We start from the raw sequence: 23889 nt of genomic DNA on the forward strand, positions 1-23889 counted from the left end.
ACAGTATATACCTACATTTTAAATGGTCCAGCTACTTGTTCCGAATTTAATCTGGAAACATCTGAGCCAAATGACAGGTAAGTAATGACAGGTAAAAAGTTTGGCCTCTTATCCGTGAAATTGTATTACTAAGTTACAACTTTTAGGTTTCAGATTGTTAATATTCTTAAGAAAGCAAGAAAATATTCAAGAGGACTCATTGTCTACTTCTGAAATCCAAAAATTGGAATTCTTTTAATCACATATATAGTTTGCATGTGATTTAAAATATAAAACACGGGGAGTTAATTCATATATTTATCTATATATAATCTGCTTGGACTTCTAAAATTAAATTTAGTTTCTCTCCTGAACTAACTTCATTTATCCCTAAACTTCTAAAGAAAATCTAACTCTGTGATAGTTTATAATACAAGAGGATGGCTTCTCAGCATTGAAGGAGATTTTCTACTTTAAAAAAAAAACAACATTTTTTTAGAAAAGAAACTTTTCCTGGCATCTGGTTTTTGTTTTTAAAAGATGAGAAATAGGGGCTGGCCCTGTGGTGTAGTTAAGTTTGTGCACTGTGCTTCGGCAGCCCATGGTTTGTGGGTTCAGATCCCAGGGGCGGATCTACACACTGCCAAGCCATGCTGTGGGGGTGACCCACATGCAAAAAATAGGGGAAGGTTGGCACAGATGTTAGCTCAGGGACAATCTTCCTCAACCAAAAGGCAGAAGATTGGCAACAGATGTCAGCTCAGGGACAATCTTCTTCACCAAAAAAAATAATAAAAAAAGAAGAGAAATAGTATCCTTTAATTTGCAAAAAAGGTACAAAACGTAATTAAAATGGGTCAGGGTAGTCCATATATAAGAACTTTAAATTGTATCAAATCATACATTCCAGGTTAGAATAACCTTGAAATAATTTTTCTTTGTTTCATTCATAAACCATAATCATTGTGTCCTTTTTTTTCTGTATTTTAAAACTATTTCTTGTGTACATTTTTCATGAAGTGGGAGGGATTGTCTGTTTATACTTCATTTCCACATGTAATTTTATTTTTATATTTGTGAACAGCATTTATTCATGTGAAAGGTTGGGGGAGGGCGCTGTAAGGCTTGTGCATGTGGCACAAAGGTTATTCTGTAAACAGGTATTTTTTTCTTCTCTATTGGTGGCAGTCCAAATTAAATTAGGCTAAAACATACCCCTTTTAGGTAACTGCTCTTGACACGAGTATTCTTCATTAATCACAGGAAACATTGAAAATTCAGTCATGGTAATTGTTAGCATTTAAATTGTTGTGGGCAAAATCAAAGACTTTATTGAGTGTATGTAATTCTCTGACAGAATAGCAGTTCCTTTAACTATAATAGATACATTTCATCAAATGAGATTCCTTTTGAATACTATTTAGAAAATAAGCATGTAAATCTTATTTTTATGGTACACAAATAAGCTATTACATTACTTAGAGTTTTAAGGGCTTTTTGAAGTGAAAAGACCAGTTTTAATAATTTTCCTTGCATTTAAGTATGCATCTTGAATATTTATCAAAACTTTAATTTTAAAATACTTCTACGTGTATTGTATTACAGAACTTAATATAAATCTCAAAGCATTTCTTTAAGGCAAAACATCTTTCACTTTTAAAACTAAGCTTATTGAAATTGATGCTGCTTCTGGATGTAAGAATTGAATGTTGTGTTATGTAAATCTAAACACTAAATTTTCAGTATATAGCTTCTTTTCCCCTTGGGTTGAATAGATCTGATCCCATCTTAGGAAAAATTCTCAGTGACCGTCAGTTGTTTAAGGTGAATTGTGGCCAACTTACTACTTGAAATGTGTAACACTATCAGCTATGTCATTTATAGTAAGATTCAGGTCCTACAAGTTATGTTTTTGTTTCAACTTTGTCAATTATCAGCAAGCTTCTAGTTAGCTAAGACATGATAACGAAACTTGCATATATTTTCAGTCATCTCCAGGGTTGGATGTGCCCATCAAGGGGCTTCTGAACCAGTTTATACCCGACGTTAATTAATAAGTTTTCCTACTGGTTTCAGTTAAACTAGCATAGTCAACCACATAAACTCCTTCTTGAGAAGTCTATTGTTTTTTTTAAATACTTTGAATTGACTAACATTACATTTCTAGTAATGGGTACACCTAACTATATCATGGCTTGAGTTTCATTACATTCAGACATTAACTGTGAATTTCTAACTTGCAGACTATTGTTGACATTTTCTCTTAATCACTGATGTGTACCATACCCAAATTCCCATGTTTTGTTTGTACATTAATCAGAATTGAGTTGTAATATTGTTATGTACCTTCATCCAAGCAAAATTTTACGTAAGCATTTCCAGTGCAAAGAATTCTGTTATCTTGGAATATTGTGTACCTTTGCTATACCGAACAGTATTTATTGTGGATGTAGACATGAATAAAGAGGTGGGGGCTGGGACTAAATATATTCAAGTTAAAAACTTTTTTAAACAGAAAACTATCTGCACATTTAATCACCATCATAATAAGGTCTGTTGGCCATTTTAGAAGTTTTTAAATATGAGTCCTTTTGACCTTTCGTGTAAACCTTAAATGGGCGAAATGAAATAAGAGCAACTTGGAAGCTAATGTCAGTGAATGTCAGTAAGTCTGTACATTAAACAGTAATGTAATCTATTATTAAAGTGGTGATGAATGGCTAAAAGGGCAAGTTCTTAATTTAACTGGAAACTTAATGATGTTGGCAAGGTGTTTATGTCTGTCCCATCTTAATTTTTTTGTGTTTGAACTGTTGGTAATGTTAATTGCATTCTCTCATTTAAAAAATGTATTAGTTTTTCTAAAAGCATTCAGTATCTAAGTTCAAATAGATAACATTTTAATGGGAATATCAGTATTGTAAATTTTCAGTATGTAAATACATTGTGCTTCATATTCTGTAATCTCTGCCTCTATTCTCAGACCACTCTGAGCAAAACAGAAGTTGTTTAGTGTTTTAAGATTGTACACTTCTAGAATAATTTTACGTTCATAGTTTTTATTTTTTTAGGTTGTGTTCCTCTTATTGTTTGGAACAACCCTACTTAGCAAAGTTCTGTGAACAATTCAGTTTTTCTTGTGTTTTGAAGAGTAATGAAACAAAATTATTTTTTAAAATACTCTTTATGCTTTTCCTCTCCCTGGTATATGAGGTTTTACATATTCTCAAATCATTATCCATTTCTTTGATAAGATTTTTAAGTATCATGTATGGGATATGGATTAAGGAACTCTACACTTTCTTTTGTTGTATGGTTATTCTTCTGCTATAATTACCATCTTAGATTTCGTTTTTATTCACAAGATTTAGAGTGCTTTGCATTCTTTGTTCAGTTTATAGCTTTTCACTAATTTGGGAAAAACAAAAGCCAAAAGAATGAAAAGTTCTTTCTTCTATGTTAAAATGTTTTATCTCCTTAAGACTTAGTGTTGCTTTGAGGCTTATGTGAAAATTAAATTCTCTTAATTATCTGATGAATGATATGGTGGTAATGAGATTTAAAAATTATTTCTGCATCTCTTAGGTCATCTGCCTAATACTGTCTGGCCCAGTGTTTCTTTGTGTTTCGCATATATCCTAACTTCTCTACTTTCCCTGGATCTGCTAGTTTTGCACTTCTTTCACTCTAAGAATCTGTCTGACTGCACAGCTCTCTTAATTGAAGTGACAGGGTAAGAGGTAGGAAGTGATCCTTGAATGGATGTGTAGTGTTTTTTTTGCTCACTGTGGTTTAAGAATATGGTTTTGTTTACAAAAGATTAATGTTCCCTGTTAAAAAAAATCAGTGCCAAGTGTGAGTCACTTTGCTCTCTCACCTTCATCTCAGTGTGAAATTTACTACCATTGTTTTAGTTTGTAAATTAGATTGTTTTGAATACAATATTTTGAATGAATATTTAGTTAGCATTGTTTAAAGAAAACCTAACAACCAAAAAGGGATAAGGGTGCCATATATGCTATCCGAATTTACTAATTTACTTTCTGTGGTAGCATGTTTTAACTCTCACAGTGAATTCTAAATCACATAAACAGCTTATTTTGAAGTGTCCGTTCTGTGAAATTTGGAGGACAATTTTTCTTTGACTGTGGTGAAATTTATTTCTACAATAGTGAACTTTCTAGAGCAACAATCATGTATGTGTTTCGTAGTGTAATAAGAGGCTTTAGTTAAAATGAGGTAAGTACTATCTCCAGAGGTAGAAAGATGCAAATATGAAATGCTTTGGTAGTAGGTGAATTTGTTGTAAACATCTACAATAAACAGAATTTTGTGTGATATGTTCTAGTCAATGCAAGAAGGAATTTTGATTTTTAAAAAGAGTTAACTTATATTTAGATATTTATATTTCTTTTGCCCAACCCATCTCCATTCCTCTTAAGGAGAAATTTTCAGATAAAAGTGAATTTTATTTCACTGAGGAATAGTACATCTCTAAAATTATGTTAGAATCCTTTTAATTCACTGTATTGTGAAAACCTTAGAAAAGAGCCATATCAAATAAATGTTTGAATCTTTTACTTGAAAGATGACTTTGCCGTGAGTTTAGAAACACTGATGCTAACAAATTTACTTAGATAAGTTTCTAACAGAAACACTCGTAATTCGAGTTGTTAGTATTGGCTTGATCTTATATTATCTCAAAATGCGGGTGCTTCTCTGTGTTGGAATTATACTTAGTGCTCACTTTACAGACTTCATGAAAGAGCTGTCGATTCCATTTGTCATCTTAGTTTTTGAACAACTGTTTACCTAGAGCTTCCTTTTATAACTGATAGCTTAAAGCAAGGAATTGTGTGGCTTTGACAATAACAGGTTTGACCAAATGGTATTCTGAAAACATGAGCATTGAATGTATTTGTCGCTTTTAAGCTTCTTTTTGATATCTTTGTTTATGTAGATGTCTACTTAGGAATTTGAGACTATAATATGAAATTGGGTTATTGGAAATGGGTTATATTGTCTTCAGATTTGCTTCCGTTTGAGATTGTAAAATTTGTATTTCCAAATGGATAAATGTAAAGTGTTTAGAAACAGAAATTAAAACTGTCAGACTGTCCCCAGATCTTACGTCTGTATGGTGAAAATGAGAGATTTATTAGTAGTAAAGACCTATCTATAAAGTATAATCAAACAAAATATGAGTGCCCCCGTCCTGGGTAAAGATGTGTGTTGTCATTTCACTAACAGGGCTCTACATAAAAAGTAGTAACATTCTCCACTGGAGTGATAGATGATAGAAAGTTGCAGTGTATGCTGTGTTTTTTTTGGAAGGGTTGGGTATTTTTTTTTGCTTACTGTGACTTTAATTTTCCCCCTAACGTCTCTTTTTTAACCCTCCAAACACAACAAAAAAACTAGAGAGGGCATTCTTTTGCAATAAGAATTATGAATTTCCCAGTAATCCATTTCCTCAGATTAGGATATTTTCCTCATCTGTCTTTCTTTAATACTTTAACATCAGTTCTTCAAAGGGCATTGCAAATAATAAAAATAAAACATATGAAAACTGCCTTTCTAGATTTTTTCCCATGAAATAATTACACCAAAAGCTTCATCAGCATAAGATAAAGGTACAATAAAAGGTAACATTAGAAATAGCTTAAATATCTCTTTGAAAAATAAGGACAAAAAGAAGCTATTTAAAAGAGAAAGTTCAGGATTGTAACATCTGCTTTCCTTCTTGCAGTTGTAAAATTTAGGTTTTTACTGCCAGGCAATGTGAATGCTTATGTGTACCGATGCTTACAGCCTAGTTGGGGAGGAAAAGTCATAAAAGATAAAAATTATAGTTATGACATACTAATTAATTACTCTTAATTATAGAGCAAAAAGTATTTTTTAATTACTTTTCTGACAAAATATCCTTAAATATTATGCCCTTTTGCCTCTCACTACATCATCTTACTGAAATAACTCTTGGAATTTATATTTTAACCCTCTGGTTTTCAGTAATTACTTATATCTGAGTTAATTGAATGTTTCTTTTGTGAACCTCTACCTGAAGTGTGCGTATTTTTGTATTCTTGAAATTTTAGTTTATCAAATTTATTGCTTTTTTTCTTTATGTGAGTTTTCAATGAAATTTATCATTGTAGATTCCTATTTAGCTTACTTTTGGTTTGTATACTACATTAGATATTTCAATATAGGTGGAAGAGAGTGAAAGTAAATGTTTTAAATTTGTATTATGTCTAAAGATTTGTACGTGGATGTCATTATATTTCTTTAAATGTGCGTACTGAACTATACATTTATAAATTTTATTTATAAATTTTGTAACATGGAGTACCATTTGATTTATAACATTTGCAGAAGTTCCTGTATGCTGTCAAATAAATACAACTAATTTGTAAAATAATTTATTGCATTTTATATTCAGTTCACATTTAATTGTTAATTATATAGAATTGATATGTGGGTGAATGGAAAACATTTACATTGAAATCATCAAAGCATTTTTTCGTTTATTTTTGTAGTATACATACTTTAGAAAATGATTTATAAATGTTTCCATCATCACAGAAACACTAGCTGCTATATTTTCATTTCTGTTTCAGTCATTAAATATGTAAGGCAAAAATATCAAGAACGAAAGCAGAATGTCTGTTTTAATCATCACATAAATTGGGAGCATTTCTCCACCACAAAGGCAGCTACTGTTTCAGTTAATTCTTACTTTGTGTTAGAATGCGTAACGGTGAAGTAGATGCACGGCTTGTGTATGTATAGTTAAGCCAGCGTTTTTCTGTGTATTATGGGGAATAGCAAAATCTACATCACAAATTTTGACACATTACAGCTGAAGGAAGAGGAACACCATCCAAGACAAAACAGTCTTCATGGGGGAAAATGGCGCTTGTCCAGCAGTTTGCTTCTTGTGATTGAACTGAACCCACAAGGATTCATGGATAAAATGAACAGGAATAGATCTGAATAAAGCAAATCTGCATAAATGGTAACCAGTAGCTCTACTTTTATTTTTTATGTTGCTTAACTGTTTTATTTGAAAGAAACCTGTGTGATTTAAAAAGTTATAGCTTTTGCAACTTTATTACTGGTTATATACATTTGGCCATTATAATGTGCAAGCAATTGGAAAAAAGTCAAGTAAATGCTTGTTTTTATAGTAGTTTGTTCTTGTTAAAAATGTTCATATGATAATGTCTGTAAACAGCACCAATTTGATTATAATAGATGTAGTGTTGTAATAAACTGTTTAATGGGGCTGATGTGTAAAGCTGTTCAAGTTATTTGATGTTTACACCTCAGGGAAAGTCTTGTGTTCAGCAATATCTAAAGATACTGTTACTCTGACGTTTATACTGTCCTTCAAAGAAGCATTGCAATAGCGGTTTTGGAGATGCATCAATCTAATCTTGCGTTCAGTGAATTAAACATATTAATTAAGTGTCTCTTGCCCTTGATTTTGATATTAGAGTAGGTGATTACATGGATACTTAATATTTCTATATTCTGCTTTTCTAGCTGTTTTTACCTAGTTAGCTTGTGATTTTGCTGAATGGTATGTAAACTTGTAAAAACTGAAATTTCACAGACATAGCAATCCAGTCAATGTGTTAGGGGTCAAAAAAAATGTTGTGGTTTTAACATTTTAGAAAAAACCCATACGTTATTTGCTACAGTAACGCAGCTTAATTACAACACAGATGTACTGAAATGCTTAATTGTAAACTGCTAGCATTGAAGAAATATTTTGACAGTTCTGATTTGATGCAGCAGTTATTTGCTGTTTTATATTGATAATGCTTATGGTTTATTTTTGAAGCCATGGGCAGTGTAAATACAGCCGTGCAGCAGACAAATGTGAGTAAAGAGAGCCTTAGTTTTATTTTCCGGTTACTGTTGATTTCTGAAGGAGTCATGTTTATTAACATTGGGTTGTATCCTCCTGTGTGTGTAATGGGAGAGTTTGGGTGTACCTATCTCCAGTTTAAGGAATTCTCTGTATATTCATGCAACCTATTGATTCATGCTATAGTTATTTGCTTAATCAAAGTTTCTTTCAAACCTGCGTTGCATACAGTCCCACATTAAAAGCACCTGGCTCACGTGTTCTTAACTGCAAAATTAGCAGAGGCAGTGTCCACTTGATTAAGCATTTTTATGGGAAGGTCATTCTCAATCACTACTTCAGAAATTTGAGTTAAAAATCCTCAAGCAAATTAATTTGTTTTTAATATCTGATTATCTTTGAGAGATCTTTTGATAATACACATTAGTATTTAAAAAGTATAGCCAAGTTTTAGGGCAATGCTTAAAGTGTTTAGGTCCCCAGATGTTATGTCATGTGCAGCTGTGAGAGCCTGCCGGAGATTGCCCCTGCAGCTCTGCACGTTCATCTTGTCCATGGTCAGGCTTGTTCTTACAAAACCAGCTGTTTCCAATTATTCATATAATTGCCAGTTTTATTTTACAATGTATTGTTATTGGAGTATTTGTGCATGGGACCATTGATATTGATCAGAACTGCTTGCTCTCAGAAATTTCAGTGTTCTATCTTGTTGAAAATGCAGTTGCCTTTTTAACATTTGAGAGTTGTATCAAAATCAATTTTCTTGTTTTGTGTATAGGTGGTGTTTTTGTCATTTCTTAGCTTTTTTATATTTTAATTGCAATGCCCTAATGCAAAGAAGTGTGGACATAAATATATTACAAGGGAAATTAGTTAATAGTAAGCTTAAAAGGTAAGTAAATGTCCATGAGAATAAAATTTTCTCTGAACAATTTTAAAATGGAATCATATAAATCTAACTGTGCTTGAACTGGAAATTTTGTACTAATTAAATCCTTCGTTTACCTTTTCATTTTTTATCAGTGGAACCTTTAATTATTCATTCTCTGTCATTCTTCTCCCTGCTTGGCTGATCTCATTCCGTGACTTGTTGCAGACAATGTGAGTGTGCTAGAATTGTTGGCTGCTAGTCCATTATTTTTAAATGTCAGAAGGTAACTGTTTGGTTTGACCAATTAATTTTTACAAAGTCTTTCTCTACCTGATAACACATGAATGTATAGCAGTAAAGGTGAAAATTACAAGCCTTGTTTAACTTTTCATATCCTTTCTGTTGTTTATGGGCTGATGTTATTGGAATACTTTTTCTTTTTTTCAATGTTTAAAAACAATCCAAAGAGATAAATCTTTACATAGACACCAAAAAAAAGAGAGTCCCAGAAACCTTTTCATTTCTTCTTAATGATAATTGTAGTGGGTATGAAAACAAACTTGAGTTTAATTTTAAACCATAGCGTTTACTAGTGCTGTGTGGCCACATTCCTTTCAGCTGGTAAAGTTATGAAGGAGGGAGACAGCACCCGAATGGTATTGCTTCTGCAGCAACACTTTGAGTTGAACATGCTGCTTTTAGTTAAAAGACATCTGTTGCAGGAAGGATATTCCAGTGTAAATTTAGAAGTGTTTATTTTGTCAAATTTGCAAAGCAAGATTTGGACTAAGTTGCAGTGGCTGTTGATCATAGTTTAGTCCATTTAATGGGCCCTTTACCTAGAATATTCTTAAGCAGTTAACTACAATTTGGAGTTTACAAATAACTTATGGATTGTAGCTTAAGGTATTGTTTTCATTTAATTCTCCTGTGGAGAATATCACTTTGTTTTTTACTAGTTTAAGGTCAGTTCTTAAACATGGAGGTTTTAATGAATGTTGTATAACATTTTATAGTGAAAGGGGAAAATTGTTGGAAGGATTAAAAACTTTCTCTTTCCCTTATGTATTTCAATGTGCCAATCACCTAAATACATACTGTTTTATGAATGAGATGCTACTACAAGACTTTCTGTTTAGTGTTCTCGACACCTGAATGATAATTACATTTTCTGTATCTTGTAAGACGGCTCCATTTTTGTTTTAAGCTTCAGCTTGTTGTTTTGAGGAAGTTTATGTTCTAAATCTTTACTAAGAATACAGTATTGAGAGTCTTGCTGTTCTACAGATAACTACCTTTTGAATTTTATTCAAGTTCATTTGCATCCCATAGCTGCCTGTAAATGTTTCCTGTAGTTGTATGTACTTCAGTGCACGCTTATCCATTGTACATATTAGACATTTTTGTGCTAAAATATATTAAGTGGGATTTTTGTAGCAAAGCATTCTATTTTTCTGTTCTTACAGTGTGTGTATTTTGTTGTTTGTGTGGTTTTTTTTACATTAACTTTCAGTTTAAACACTGGTGTATTTATTTTTTAGCAACTTGACTCTTAGAAGCCTTAGACTAATTTTTTAATGTTCAACCAAAAATTATAAATTTATTAAGATGTGGCCTTACATATAGCATTCCTTGTGTTTGTAATGTGAGATTTTTGATTTAGAGAAAACGAAAGATTCGGGATTAAAGTTTCATTGTAAGTTGAACTAGAAAACGTATTAAAATGTCTAGGCTTCTGGGAGGAAGTTCTTAAACTCTTCTTTCTTGACATGAGAAAGAAGCAATATGAGTTTTTTGAATATTCAGAATATTCAGGCAGTTGTGTCCTGTTCAGATGATTTAGGTCTGTCTTAACCACTGTTTCTTTAAAATTTCAGGTTGTTGGCATTCACTCTGAGTATGCAGCTAGACTGTGGTTTTTGTATGGGATGTATAAACACTAGGTTAGGTATAGACAGATTTTCATGTTTTAAAGACTTCCTGCTGTATTAACTAACCTATTGTGATGAGAGTCTTTAAAAATATTAGATAGAATTTAATTGAAGTCACACAAATCTTGAAATGGTATCCGTGGATAGTAAATAGTATGGGGAATTATTCCTGTGAGAGTATCCTAAAACTCCGCCATGGGTGTAAATGTTTTACATTCATTCCATAGTTGGACGGACCCTGCGTTTAGTAGAAACATTTCATTTTGAAGATGTTCTTTTTGTCGCACTGTTACTGCATAACACTTCTCAGCATTCTGTAAGTTAAGTTATTTTAAAATACAATGGTGAATTCATGTTTACTTTTTTACTTTGAAAATTATAGTACTCAGGTGGTATTTATGGGAAAGGATCCTTTGGGGTAAATCATAATGTATTCCAAGGAATGCGTCTATGACATTGATGACTTTAGCCTTAAGAAAAGGTCTGTTACTCTTCCTTCCTCCTCTTCATCCCTGGTCTATTAGCAAAGCAGTTTACAGCCTTGTGCAGCCTTACAAAGTTGTTTTACAATTTTTAATGGAAAGCCCTTAACAAAAAAAATTGTATCATATTACCAGTATCCATGAATTACTGAATCACGGTTTGTAAATAATTTGTCTAATACCAGAAGGCCAAAGAAAGTCTTAAAATTTTAGCTATTGACTCTATGGTGACTTCACAATAAGATTTCTGTGCAAAAGGTAAGGTGATATTTGATCAGACATCTTTTTGGTGTCCGTGAGAACTAGACTTCCATATTAGCTTCTATTAAAAAGCATTCCATTTTATTAAAATGTTTGTAATTGCAGTTTTGTGTTTAATGTTTACTTTCTGTCTTTTCTTTCTTTAGCATTTAGGTGACTGTTCAGCAGTTTGCTATATGGCCATTGTTGGCCTTAAACTGCACTAGTAACAAGCATGGTATTTATCTTGTATTGAAAATAAAACACAGTTTTGATAATACTTTGCAGTTTGTCCTTTTTGTTTGATTTTAATTTGTTGACCATTGTGCGTGGTTTGAATAATTCATATTTCTTGGCAGTATGCGGTATACCAGAGATTGAACTGTTGCCCATATTTTATCTTTAAGCCAGCCTCCTAGATAGTGGTTATTTTCTTCTGTATTGGTGTTTTGATGGTTTTTAAACCCGACAATATCTGGCTAAAATTAGAACTTAAAAACCTGAAAGTTTTCTGGGCTGTTTTATGCTTAAATCTAAGATTCAGGAAACATTTGTCTAGTTTTAAGGAATTCTTAACTTTACTAGACTTTAATCAAGTAAAAATGTCTCTTGATTGCAGCAAAAAACATCTCATCAGCTAGCTTGGAAACAATATAGAGTACTTTAACAAGTTTGACTTCATTAAGGATTTGTGTGCCAGGTATTTTATCAGGCCCCAGATTTCTCACCTGTGCCTTAAAGTATGTTGAAGGTAACAATCTAAACAGCTGAAATAACCATATGAGAAACAATAAGTTACCATTACTGGGATTTCTTTCCCTGCCGCCATTAAAATTGTGGTTCAGGTTTTGTTAGTTTCCCTCTCACTCTTTGTTGTATGTTTACATTTTAAAGAAGATTGCATTCACCAATCCTCACTTGCATTGAGTTAATGGAGACTTCTTGCAGAAAGTAGTTGAAAGAAAAGACTGTTAAGGAACATCTTTTAACCAGATGCCACACAGAGCTCCATAGGAGTTGGTCAAGGCCTGACTTAGTGAAGGGGAGGGCTTTTTTTTTTTTTTTTTTAAAGATTTTTAAATTTTTTTCCTCAAAGCCCCCCAGTACATAGTTGTATGTTCTTCGTTGTGGGTCCTTCTAGTTGTGGCATGTGGGACGCCGCCTCAACATGGTTTGATGAGCAGTGCCATGTCCGTGCCCAGGATTCGAACCAACGAAACACTGGGCCGCCTGCAGCGCAGCACCGAACTTAACCATTCGGCCACGGGGCCAGCCCCGGGGCGGGGGCCGGGGGGCGCTTTTTAATAAAGGATTTATAGACACAATTTGCCCAGTCTTCTAGATTTACTTCTTAACCATTACCATGAAACAAGAAATGTTAATTAGAAATGGTTTCCAATGCTGTCTTGTCCTAAGTCTTTGTCCCTTGTATATTTTACTAAGAGCGTTCTTGGTTTTTCATCTTATGTGAGTTCCAATCAACTGCTATTGTCAGTGCCAGATAGGGAGATATACATTCTTTACCTTTCAAAAATCTACATTCAGCTTATAGGAAAACTTGAGAAAATAGAGTTTACTTCTTTAGTTATTACACTGACATCTTGATGAAGGAATAAGGCTTAGCTTGGTGAAGAGGGAAGGGAAGTACCTTCTAGACAAAGAGGTTTGCACAGAAGGCCTTTGGCACTAGAGAGCACATTGGAAGGAACTGGAAGACAGCCCGTTTGTCTGAAATAGAAAATGAGGAACACAGATTATGTCTGAGGCTCCAGAAATAGGCAAGGGCCAAGGCTGCAGGGCTTCTAAGTCACATTAAAGATTGTCCCAAGAATGATATGGGACCACTGGAGTGTGTGAAGTGTCACAGTTACATTAGCATTTCAGAAAGCTTGGCTGCAGATTAAATTGGGAAACGAATAGATGAGGTAAACCAGTGAAACTTAGCAGAGGCTTCAGGCAGATAGGATCATAGAGGCACAGAAAAGGTGATTGAGTGAAAGAGGAGGCAAAATTGATAATAACTGGAAGTTTGGATATGAGAAGGATGACCAGAGCTTGTTTAAGGGTGTGCCATTGTCCGAGATGGGAACTTTGGAAAAAGATGTACGGATAGTGTGAATTTAGTGCCTTTGAGATCCAAGAGAGAGCAGGTAGTCATGTAGGTGTATGGTTTTGGAATTTAGAAGATGTGGGTTAAAGCCATAACTTTGTAGTAACAGATAAAGTAGAGAAGAAACCATCTAAATGCGGGGAGAACATGGAGAGTGGGTAAACGGGGAAACTGAGTCAGGCACAACTTCCAGGTTTTTGGAAACAGGCTGTTACTCATTGAGGTGAGTAGTAGGAAAGGAAGTGGCTTTGGATTGTGAGAGAAACACCCCGTCCTCAGGAGGGAACAAGAATAGACAAAAATACGTGGAAGTTTGTGGGCGGTGGGTAGGTCGTAGAAATTTTAAGACAAACCTAGTGACTTTTCTTTGAAATTGAAGTTGAGGGCATTGTGCAGTGGGTCGTGGCTTAAGTTTGGGAGAAGGACTGACGTTGGTATGTAGAAGGATTGTCAGGGCTTGGCTAGTCTACCTGAGCGAAGGCTCCATTTTTTGTTGGTGATCCACTTAGTAACACGTTCAGTCACCCAGGAGAAGGCCGGTAGTTGGATCAAGCTGTGGGGTGGGAAAGGCATTAATAATTCTCTTCATCACTTTTCAGTTTAATGGTTGTCAACCCAGCTGTAGAATAGAATCACTCATGTACCCCTTGTTTTTTTTGGGGGGGGGGGGGTGGTTGCCATCAGTGTTCTTTCAAGTTGCTATTATACCACTTACCTCCATAGTTTCTTGAATCACCCTGTAGGATAGTATTCTCCGGTGGGCTCTTGAGAGGTTATGACTAGCAGAATGGTGAGTCGAAATCAGAATGGATTTTTGATTCCGGATCAGCTTCTTTCGCAATTTGCTGAATGTTACCAAACTAAACCCCCCCGCAGGAAGTGCTAACTTAAGCTGTACTGATGCCTTCCCTGTCAGCGTTTGGGAATATGCTGTGACTTTATGATGTGTGTGACAGTCCATGGCAACTTAGTAGTATCTTGTTACTCTCATTTTTGAAAATATATCAATACTTGCACAGGTTCTACCTATGTAATTACTACAGATAGCTGTCCTGTCAGATAGAAGATGGGCATAACATTTGTGGAAACTTTTGGCACTGACTCAGGAATTTGGCCTCACCCCAGTGCGGAGTAGAAATTTGAGGACCACTGTGTACCACTTGAGCTCTGCTTTCCCCAAAACTTGTTTTCATTTTACTTGATTACCTTCAGCTTTCCCCAAGTTGAGGGGCAGGGGGCAGGGGGCATCACCTTAAATGAAAACACAAAATGTGTGACTCTTCCTAAACATCTAACTCATCCTAAGTACCTGCTTGGTTTATTAGAAAGTGATTTGCCTGAAGTGAAGACTGGAGCTAGGTTACTCACTCAGTTTGGTGATGGCTGGCTTTTCACAGTTAATAGTGGATCCATTTAAACACTTATCTGTTGAAGTCACTGTTTTACAACTCAAGTTATTCCAAGATTGCTGGCGACTGTCTTCCCCGGATGTGTGAACTTAAGCTCTGTTCTGTTTCACGTGACTTGTGCACGTGCTCTGTGTATCTGCACACTGGAGGCTGCCTACCTGTGGACGTCTGCAGTGCACCATCTCCTCTTGTCCATGGCCTTCTGAACGGTCTGAGTATGTGAGTGAACACTAAAGAGAGGAGCAGGGTGAATGGCACAACGCCTCATCCCTCCTGAGGATACGTGGGCAGAAAGCTTTCGAAGTAACTTCCACCAGGTGTTCCCCTTCCTTGCTCACATACTGAGGATGCAACATGTCATTCTCTCAGAAGTCAATCAGACGATCAGTTAGCATAAATAGGCAGATAAAGCAGGGAGGCACGAATGAAGATTCTAATAGGTTTTCATTCTTCCTTACATTCCTGTCCATCTCCTTTGCAGTTTTTCTTCCCTAACCTTTCCCCTTTCGGGGCACTTCCAGGAGGCTTCGTCTTTCCATTCCATAGCACTCTTTCCTGCCTCGTGGCTTTTAAGTATTTTGATATGCTCTCATTCCTAAGTTTCTATTTCCAAATTAGACGTTTTTCCCAGACTGGAGACTTAACTGCCTAGTGGACATCTCTACTTGGATAAGAGTTATCTCAGATGCCAAGGTGGAGCTCACCTGCTCCAGCCCACGCAACACCTGGCCAGCCCAGTCTTGTGCAACAGCTAACACCAGCACCACCATTTCAATTGCTTAGGCCAAAACTGAAATCATGCTTGACTGTTCTCACACTCACATCCAACATGTCAGGAGATCTTTGTCTACCATCAGAAAATACCTAGAATCTGACGACTCAGTACTACTTTCATCCTTTGCCTGTATTATTGCAGTAATACCTAATAGGTCTCTGCTTTCTGCTTCTGCCTCTCTACAGTCTATTCTCAGAACAGCTGTCAGTTTTCTATCATGTCTGTTCAAAATCCTGCAGTGGCTCTCCATTTCTATCAGGGTAAAGCTCCAGGACTTAAAAGATTCCTCTCTGATTTGGCCCCTGTTACCTCTCAGCAGATCTCCCATCACCGTCCCCATGCTCACTCCATCCTAGCCACTGTGGCCTCCCTGTTTTTCATACAGCTAACGTGCTGCCGTCCCTCGGCTTTTGCATGGGCCATTCCTCTTGCCTGGAATGCTTTGAAGACCCACGTGACTGTTACCTTAATGAGGTTTGCTTTCACCTTCCTTTTGAAGAATGGAACCTGCTATCCCCCTTGCTCTGCTTTATTATTTTTCCAAGCATTTCCTGCCTAACACAATACATCTTTTCTGGTACAATATATATTTGCTGTCCATTAGAATGTAAAGGCCCATGAAAGCAAGGATCTTGTTTTATTTTCTCAGTCCCAAGTGCCTACATCAGTGGTGACACATAGATGTTCAGTATAGTTGAATGGATGAATGTCCTTTTAGTGTAAGTCTATCACATCTTGTTAGCTTAAGCTTATAATACTACAGTTGTAAGAGCTAATTTGGCGGCATCTTTCAAATTGTAAAATACGTAATGGAAAAATTGCTAGTTTCACCATTTTTAAGTGTACGTTTCAGTGGCATTAAGTACATTCAAAATGTGCAGCCGTCACCAACTATTTCCAGAATTTTTTCATCATCCCAAACAAACTCTGTATACATTCGACAATTCCCCATTCCTGCCCCACCTCCAACCCCTAGCAACCTATACTGCTCTTTCTGTCTATGGATTTGCCTATTTTTGGTACCTCGTGTAAGTGGAATCATACAATACGTAGTCCTATATGACTGGTTTATTTCACTTAGTGTAATGTTTTCAGGGTTCATCCATGTTGTAGCATGTATCAGAATTTCATTCCTTTTATGGCTGAATAATATTCCATTGTATGTATGCCACGTTTTGTTTATCCATTCATCTGTTGATAGACATTTGCGTTGTTTCCACCTTTTGGTTATGGTGAATAATGCTGCTGTGAACGTTGGTGTACAAATAGCTGTTTGAGTCCCTGTTTGCAGTTCTTTTGGGTATATACCTAGAAGTGGAATTGCTGGATAATATGGTAATTCTATGTGTAACTTTCTGAGGAACCCTCAAGCTGTTTTCCACAGCAGCTGCACCATTTTACGTTCCCACCAGCAATGCATGAAGTTTCATTTTCTCACATCTTGACCAACCCTTGTTATTTTCCAGTGAAGTGGTATGTCGTTGTCAACTGCAGTTTTTAAAGTGACTCATCTTTGTTGAGTCTTTCCAAGTATTTACCTCAATTTTCATTGAACTGGTTCTGTATGCACTTGCATTTCATTGGTTTACAGAATATTAAGTCATGAAATCACAGGAGAAAGTACTGTTGACATAGTTTAGGAACAAACACAACTGGCTGTTAGTAAAAGTATAATGTACTTAGAGCAGAAGTTCTTGGACACGTGTTGTGTGGGTCAGTCAGTTTTATAGGGAGAGTATATGGGGAGGTTATTTGGGAGCATTTGAATGTGCTTACTGTATCAGCATTTTCTTACATCACTCAATGGTCTAAAAGCTTGCTATTCACAAAGTGTGCTTTCAGACTGCCAGTGTCAGCTCACCTGGACTGGCACTTGTGACAAATGCCAAATCCAGGCCCCCAGACCCAGGGAGTCAGCATCTGCATTTGGACAAGATCCCCAGGTGACTCATATGCACATTAAAGATCGACAAATTCTGTTTTTAATGGCTACCTGGCATTTGAACTTACATCATAATTTTAATGCGTTCTTGTCACTGGGTATTCAGGTTATTTCACTAAATTGTTGACTAGTATAAAGGATACTGCAGTGAATATCCTTATATGTAAATCTAAATCCACGTTTCTGTTTTCCAAAAAGTAGTTCCTTGGAGTGCTTAATTCAATGAGGGGGAACATTTGAGGTTTTGGACACATCAGGTTACCCTCTGAATTGCCTTCACCTCACCTGTAGTGAAAATGCACATTTCTCCACATTCTTTTCAATAGTAGGTGCTTTAGAAAAGTCTGTCAATTTTAGGGGTGAAAACTGGTATCTTATTTTTAAATATTTTGTGATTTTTGCAGTAGTTTAAATATTTTTAAATGTTTTAAAATATTAGTGTGCTGCCATCTAGTGATAGCTTTAAGTAAGAGTTAAAGGGTAAGTCATGATTTGGTAATTCCCTTTTATAATTGAGGAAACAGTTCAGTGTATGCCTTCAGGCCCAAAGTAACACAGTCGATAAAGTGCAACCACAAGAACTGAAAGATCCAAGCCAGGCTCCAGTGTGCAAGAAAGATCTGAAAGATGCTTTTCTAATCAGTGTCCGTAAGTCACAGCAGCACAGCCAAACAAAAAGGAAGTAAGAAGAAGAATACCCTGATTATTCTGGTGAAATCAGTTAATAAAACCCATTAATAATCAGTTGAAACCTTTTCTTTTTTTTCCTTACACTGGAAACATTTCTAAATTTGTCAGTGCACACAGTGAGAGTCATTTGAAGGGAAGGTATTTTGTATCTACATATATTGTACTTCTGTACATAGATATTAATTAGAGAATGTGTTGAAGAAATGTACGCATTTATCTGAAGAGGTGTGGAGTATTCTGCTTTCATTCTGAATCAATTCCCAGGGCAGCTGTAGAGTGGGCCTGGCTTGACTTAGCTGTGTAGTCCTGCTTTGTCTGTAACCCTGGCTGAAATCCTATCTTTTTTAGATTGGAGTGTCTGCTCCGTGCTAAGTATGGGATTCAGGAAGGAGGATAGGCCAAGAAATATTCTTTTAGCCCTTTGGGAGCCAGAAAATGAAATAATTCCTACTCAACACTCATAATGACTGCAATGTGCAAAAACTACCTTGAGAAAGGTAAACAAAAGAAGAAGACTGAGTGCCATGTGGAGGAGAGAGCTGGAAGGCTGACGTGTTCTGCCACTTCCCATGTCTTCCTGCATGGAAGCATCAGACACTCCTCTTGGGGCTCCTCATCTTAAAGGTGAGGAAACAAATTCAGAAAGATGCAGTAACAAAGCAGTAAACCAGGGGCTGGCCTGATGGTGTGGTTGTTGAGTTTGCATGCTCTGCTTCGGCGGCCTGGGGTTCATGGGTTCGGATCCCGGGCATGGACCTACACCATTCAGCAAGCCATGCTGTGGCAGTGACCCACATGAAAATAAAGAAAGGTTGGCACAGATCTTAGCTCAGGGCTAATCTTCCTCACCAAAAACACCCCCAAAAATCAAAGCAATAGTCCACTTTAGAGTCATGAATGTGACCATGGGACTTAGTGGTTATTAATTTACAGACAATATGAGTTGATATGAAAGAGTACAGATTCTTTTATTAGAATTAAAAGTTTAGCAAGCCCTGTGAACACAAGATCCATATAGAAACCAGAGATAAAGTAGCTAGTATTTAATAATAAAAGTGTACAAGCCCTCTTGGAGAAAGCTTTAAATCTTTCATGGAAGACATTAATATAGACCAAAGCAATGAACTTACCATGTTGGTGAATAGGATGAGTCAGTATTGTAAATTTGTCAGTTCCCCCCACATTGATCTAGCATTACTGCAAATCCAACTAAAATCCCAAGAGATTGGTTTCTTTTTGTTATTGAACTTAACAATCTGGCTCTAAACTTTATGTGAGAGTTAAAGGCAAATGGTAACCAAGAAAGAGGTGGGGAAGACTTGCCCTCTCAGATCCCGAGACCTGTGATAGGATACTACAGACTTGGTGCAGGAATAGACAAACCACCCAGGGACAATATAGAGAGACCAAAAGCCATATAAATATGAAAATTAGATTTATGCTAGAATGGAAGTTGTTGTGGACTCTACTGAGATAGAAAAAATAGGATCTTTGCCTAATGCTATATAGAAATGCAATTCTAGGTGGACTTAATGGGAGAGGCGAACTTAGGGCTGTTTTAAGAAGAAAGTATAGGACATAATTTTATGACCTTGGATTAGAAAAGGATTTCTTAAAAGTACAAATCATAAAGAGGAAGATTGATATATGTGAATACATTAAGTTAAGAACTTCTGTTCATTAAAAGACACCACAAAGAGAGTGAAAAGAGAAGCCCCAAACTAGGAGGAGATGTTTAAAACACAAAACTGACCAAGGTCTAATACTGAGAATATAGAATAAACAACAGATCTATCAGAGAACTACTGAAACCCAACAGAAAAATGGGCAACAGATGAACTGATATTTCACAGAAAAAACACAAATATTCCATAAATATGTGGAATGATAGTCAACTTCATTAGTAATCCAAGAAATGCATATTAAAATCACAGGTGCCATGTCACACCTGCAAGATTGGCAGAAGTTTAATTCATCAATTCTAAGTACTGGTTAGGACATAGTGCAATGAAAAGCAGAAGGGGTGTAAATTGGTACAACCACTTTGGAAAACAGCCTAACATTACTTTATAAAGTAAATGTGTATGTATACACTAGGGAAACTTGTATCTCTGCACTAGGAGGCATTTGCAAGAATGTTTATGGCAACATTTCTTCTAATAGCAAAAAACTGGAAAAGCTCAGATGTCCAGCAACAGTAGAGAGGACTTTTGTGCAATGCAGTGCATATACCCTAAAAATACAAGAACTCCAACTGCACAAGCAACATAAATGAATCTTAAAATTACATTGGCTGGAAGAAGCAAGTCACAGAATTCACACAGTCTTATTCCATTTATATAAAGTTCTGAAACAGGCAAAGTTGTGTGTGTGTGTGTGTGTGTAGTAGAGATTCGTATGTTAGGGAGACAATAGAAGAGTAATACAAGGAATCATTAACAAAATTCGGCATGTGGCTCTGGGGCGGAGAGGTGGAGGAATGCAACCCCTTAGGGGCTCCTAAGGTGGTGTCACGTGTTCGTTAATCAGAATGGTTGATATCCATGTGTTTTGGCTGTGAACTGCAAGTATATGTTTTAATATACCCATACTTTACAGTAAAATTACAATGATAGAAATATGCTATTTCTTGTTTAAGGCTAACTGAATTCAAGCTGCCGTCATACCTGGAATATGATACTAACAAGTACTGAAGGTAATACTTAGGGTATTTCTCCAAAAAACATAAATGTCCTTTAAAACAGTCTCCTATTTATGTCTGAAATCTTATTTGAGTACAGTTGATGAAGTGGGAGACAATGAACGGTCCAGTGAAGCTGTGGAGACAGCAAATAGGTAAGGTTATAAACAGTCTCCCGCTCTGTCAGATTCTCGACGTGGAAGAAAGGGGCATGTGTGGTTTGAAAAAGCATACTTTAAAACTACCATTGCTTTGATAGGTTTTATTTCAAAATTTCAAATAATGTCAAAGGAGAGCATTGGGTTTACATTTATCAGAAGTGAGCTCATGACACTACTTTCCCACTGAACAGCCTCAAGGTTAGTCTTCACACAGTGCTGGGTGGAGGAAGCCAAGTGCCTGATCACCAGGATCCAGGGTGCTGGCCTGGGTGTGGGAGAAGTGTAGTTACTCGCGATGGTTAGTGACAAGACAGACATTCTGAAACTTTGAGTTGCATGTGAGGCTACGCAAAAGTGCCTGCATCATTGTCTTGGATGGGGTGTAGTGATGAATACAAGTAATGTGCTTTGCAGTTTCCTGAACGGCCATCCTCCCTCACCGAGCAGACTGTCTGGAATCTTATACCTCCCAGGGTCACTCTCGTGGACACCTTTGCACTTAGACGGTAATCTACCCGTGCCAAACCATTTCTGCCCTTCTTATGGTGATATGGTGTCTCCTTTTTTCAAATACTGTTTTGAAAAACAGCTGTTTGTGCTAACACTTCAAAATCTTGGATTGAGGACCTTAGTTGGAATCTGCTTCATGAAGAAATCGGCTAAGATAGAGGTCACTAGAACCAGAGATTTCCTGAGGTGGACTGGGCCCTAGCACGGTGCTGGAAGCAACTACCATTGGGTAGCGGCCAGGCTGAGTTAGGGAAGCTAGTACTGGGTGGCAATGGATAGTGTCTTCCAATACTTGAAAGGCCTCAGTTACCAGTGGGTTTCATGTGTTCATTCTCTCATCAATTACTGAGTTGCCCACTGGGTGCCAGACACTGTTCTAGGGCCAAACTAAAAAAATGCCTTCATCTCAAGATTAGTGAAGAAATGAGAAGTTGATTTTTCTGTGAAGCAGTGGATATACTGTCATCCATTAGGAGGGCTCCCAATCTACTATGACTAAGTTCTTGTTGAATATTATGGAGATAACTTGATTGAAGAGGATGTAGCGCAGGAATTTCACTTTTTGAATGCTTTTATATATATACTTTTCAGGGTTAACCCCAAAAGAGGAAGTACTGCAGTATTCAGGAAGTCTTGGAATAGGGGTTTATGTGAGGGCCATATGGGGTCTGCATCAGGACATCCTATAGTTAGCGTCTCTTTCTAGATAGGATTCATTCATTCTTTTAACAAATATACTGGCTTGATCTAGGTGCTAGAAATGCAGCACTGAATCCGCAGACACCATTCCCCTTCTCAGAGCTTATTTTTAGTCAGAAAAGATAGACAGTGGTCAAATATACCAGTTGATATTAAAGTTATTAAGTGAAGTAAAGCAGAGTGTTTTTATATAGGTTCATCAGGGAAGGCCCTCCTTGTAAGGTGCAGGTTGAACAGAGATCTGAAGATCTTGAGGGAGTCAGCCGTGTAGACCTCAAGGAGAAGACCGTTGTGGCAGAAGGAATAGTAAATGCAAATGCCCTGAAGGTAATGGAGCAGCAAACGTTGGTAGAACGGTCGGACATGGGTTCAGGGATGTATTTGAGGGCATGATTCTGTAGGGCTTTATAGGGAATGGTAAAGGTGCTAGCTTTTATTCACGGTGTGACAGGAATCTTGGAAGGGTGTGAGCAGAGGAGATACATCCTACATTTTATCACTAGTTGCTCTCTGAAGAGTAGGCTGTTAGGGAGCAATTGTGGAAGATGAGCCGATTGGAATGATTTTGCATTATTGTCGGGAAGAACTGCCGTGGTTTAGATGAAGGGAGAGGCAGTGGAGAAGCAGTAGGATTGTGGTTATATTGTTAATGTAGAGCCAGCTTCATTGGTTGATGGACGAGGTGAGTGTGAGAGAGAGAAGTCAAAGATAATCTCTACAGTTGTTGACCTAAGAAACAAAAAAGTGCAGTTGTCTTCTACATTACCGGAGAGTGGGGTGGGAACTTTTTTTGGTGATGTAGGGGAGGAAGACATTTCCTCTACCCAATGTGGGTTCTTCTGGCCGGAGAATGAATTAAATTCACATGAGACAGAATAGAAGGAGAAAATTAAACAAAGCTTTATAACATGTATACATGGGAAGCTGAGCAACTCGCCAAAATGGCTGAAGCCCCCACCTTAAATATCACATTCAGCTAAAGACAAAGGAGGATGTTGGGGGTGAGGGGAGTCAGTTACAGGAGGTTACCAGACAAGTACAGTAAACAAATGCAGATTTAAGTCCTTGCCTTCCCCATTGATTAAGAGTTTCTAGAGATAAGGTTATCCCCCCTTCTTCCTGGTACAGAGAGGGAGACAACTTTACAGATGGAGATTTCCTTTACAATATAAATGTTTCCCAACAAAGGGCAAGCAAACTCCACTCCTCAGAGTTGCTGTTATTAAAAGTAACCAGCCCCAAACAATCCTCATGCCAAAGAGACATATCTTGGGGTGGCCAATTCCAGGCCCCCACAGTGGGAATGGGAATCCAAAGTTTTGTATTGAATATCTTGAGTTTGAGAAAACTATTGGACCACCAAGTGGAAACATCAAGTAGTCATTTGGATATCTGGAATTCAGGGACAATTTCTGGTCAGGAGATAGAATTGTGGGCGGTGTGAGTGCCCAACAGTATTTAAAGCGGTGGGACCAGGTGAGATGGATGAAGTGAGGTGAAGATGGATGAAGAAAAAAGGGCAGCAGACTGAACC

At 36.7% G+C, this 23889-nt stretch overlaps 1 protein-coding gene across 8 annotated transcripts in view; it reads left to right on the top strand.

Annotated features, from left to right (window-relative positions):
* The window catches only part of CPSF6 (cleavage and polyadenylation specific factor 6), a 31575-nt gene extending 19916 nt beyond the window's left edge, over nucleotides 1-11659 (top strand). For 4 of the 8 annotated variants that reach the window (XM_070622028.1, XM_070622030.1, XM_070622032.1 and 1 more), the window contains one exon: nucleotides 6842-11659. The gene's annotated coding sequence lies outside the window, so the exon portion shown is untranslated. Of the gene's footprint in view, nucleotides 1-4 lie in introns of all 8 variants that reach the window. The other 4 variants (XM_070622029.1, XM_070622033.1, XM_070622035.1 and 1 more) reach the window with 3 other exon arrangements.
* Nucleotides 11660-23889: the final 12230 nt, after the last annotated feature.

Source organism: Equus przewalskii, chromosome 5 (assembly GCF_037783145.1).
Source record: "Equus przewalskii isolate Varuska chromosome 5, EquPr2, whole genome shotgun sequence".
Lineage (NCBI taxonomy): Eukaryota > Metazoa > Chordata > Mammalia > Perissodactyla > Equidae > Equus > Equus przewalskii.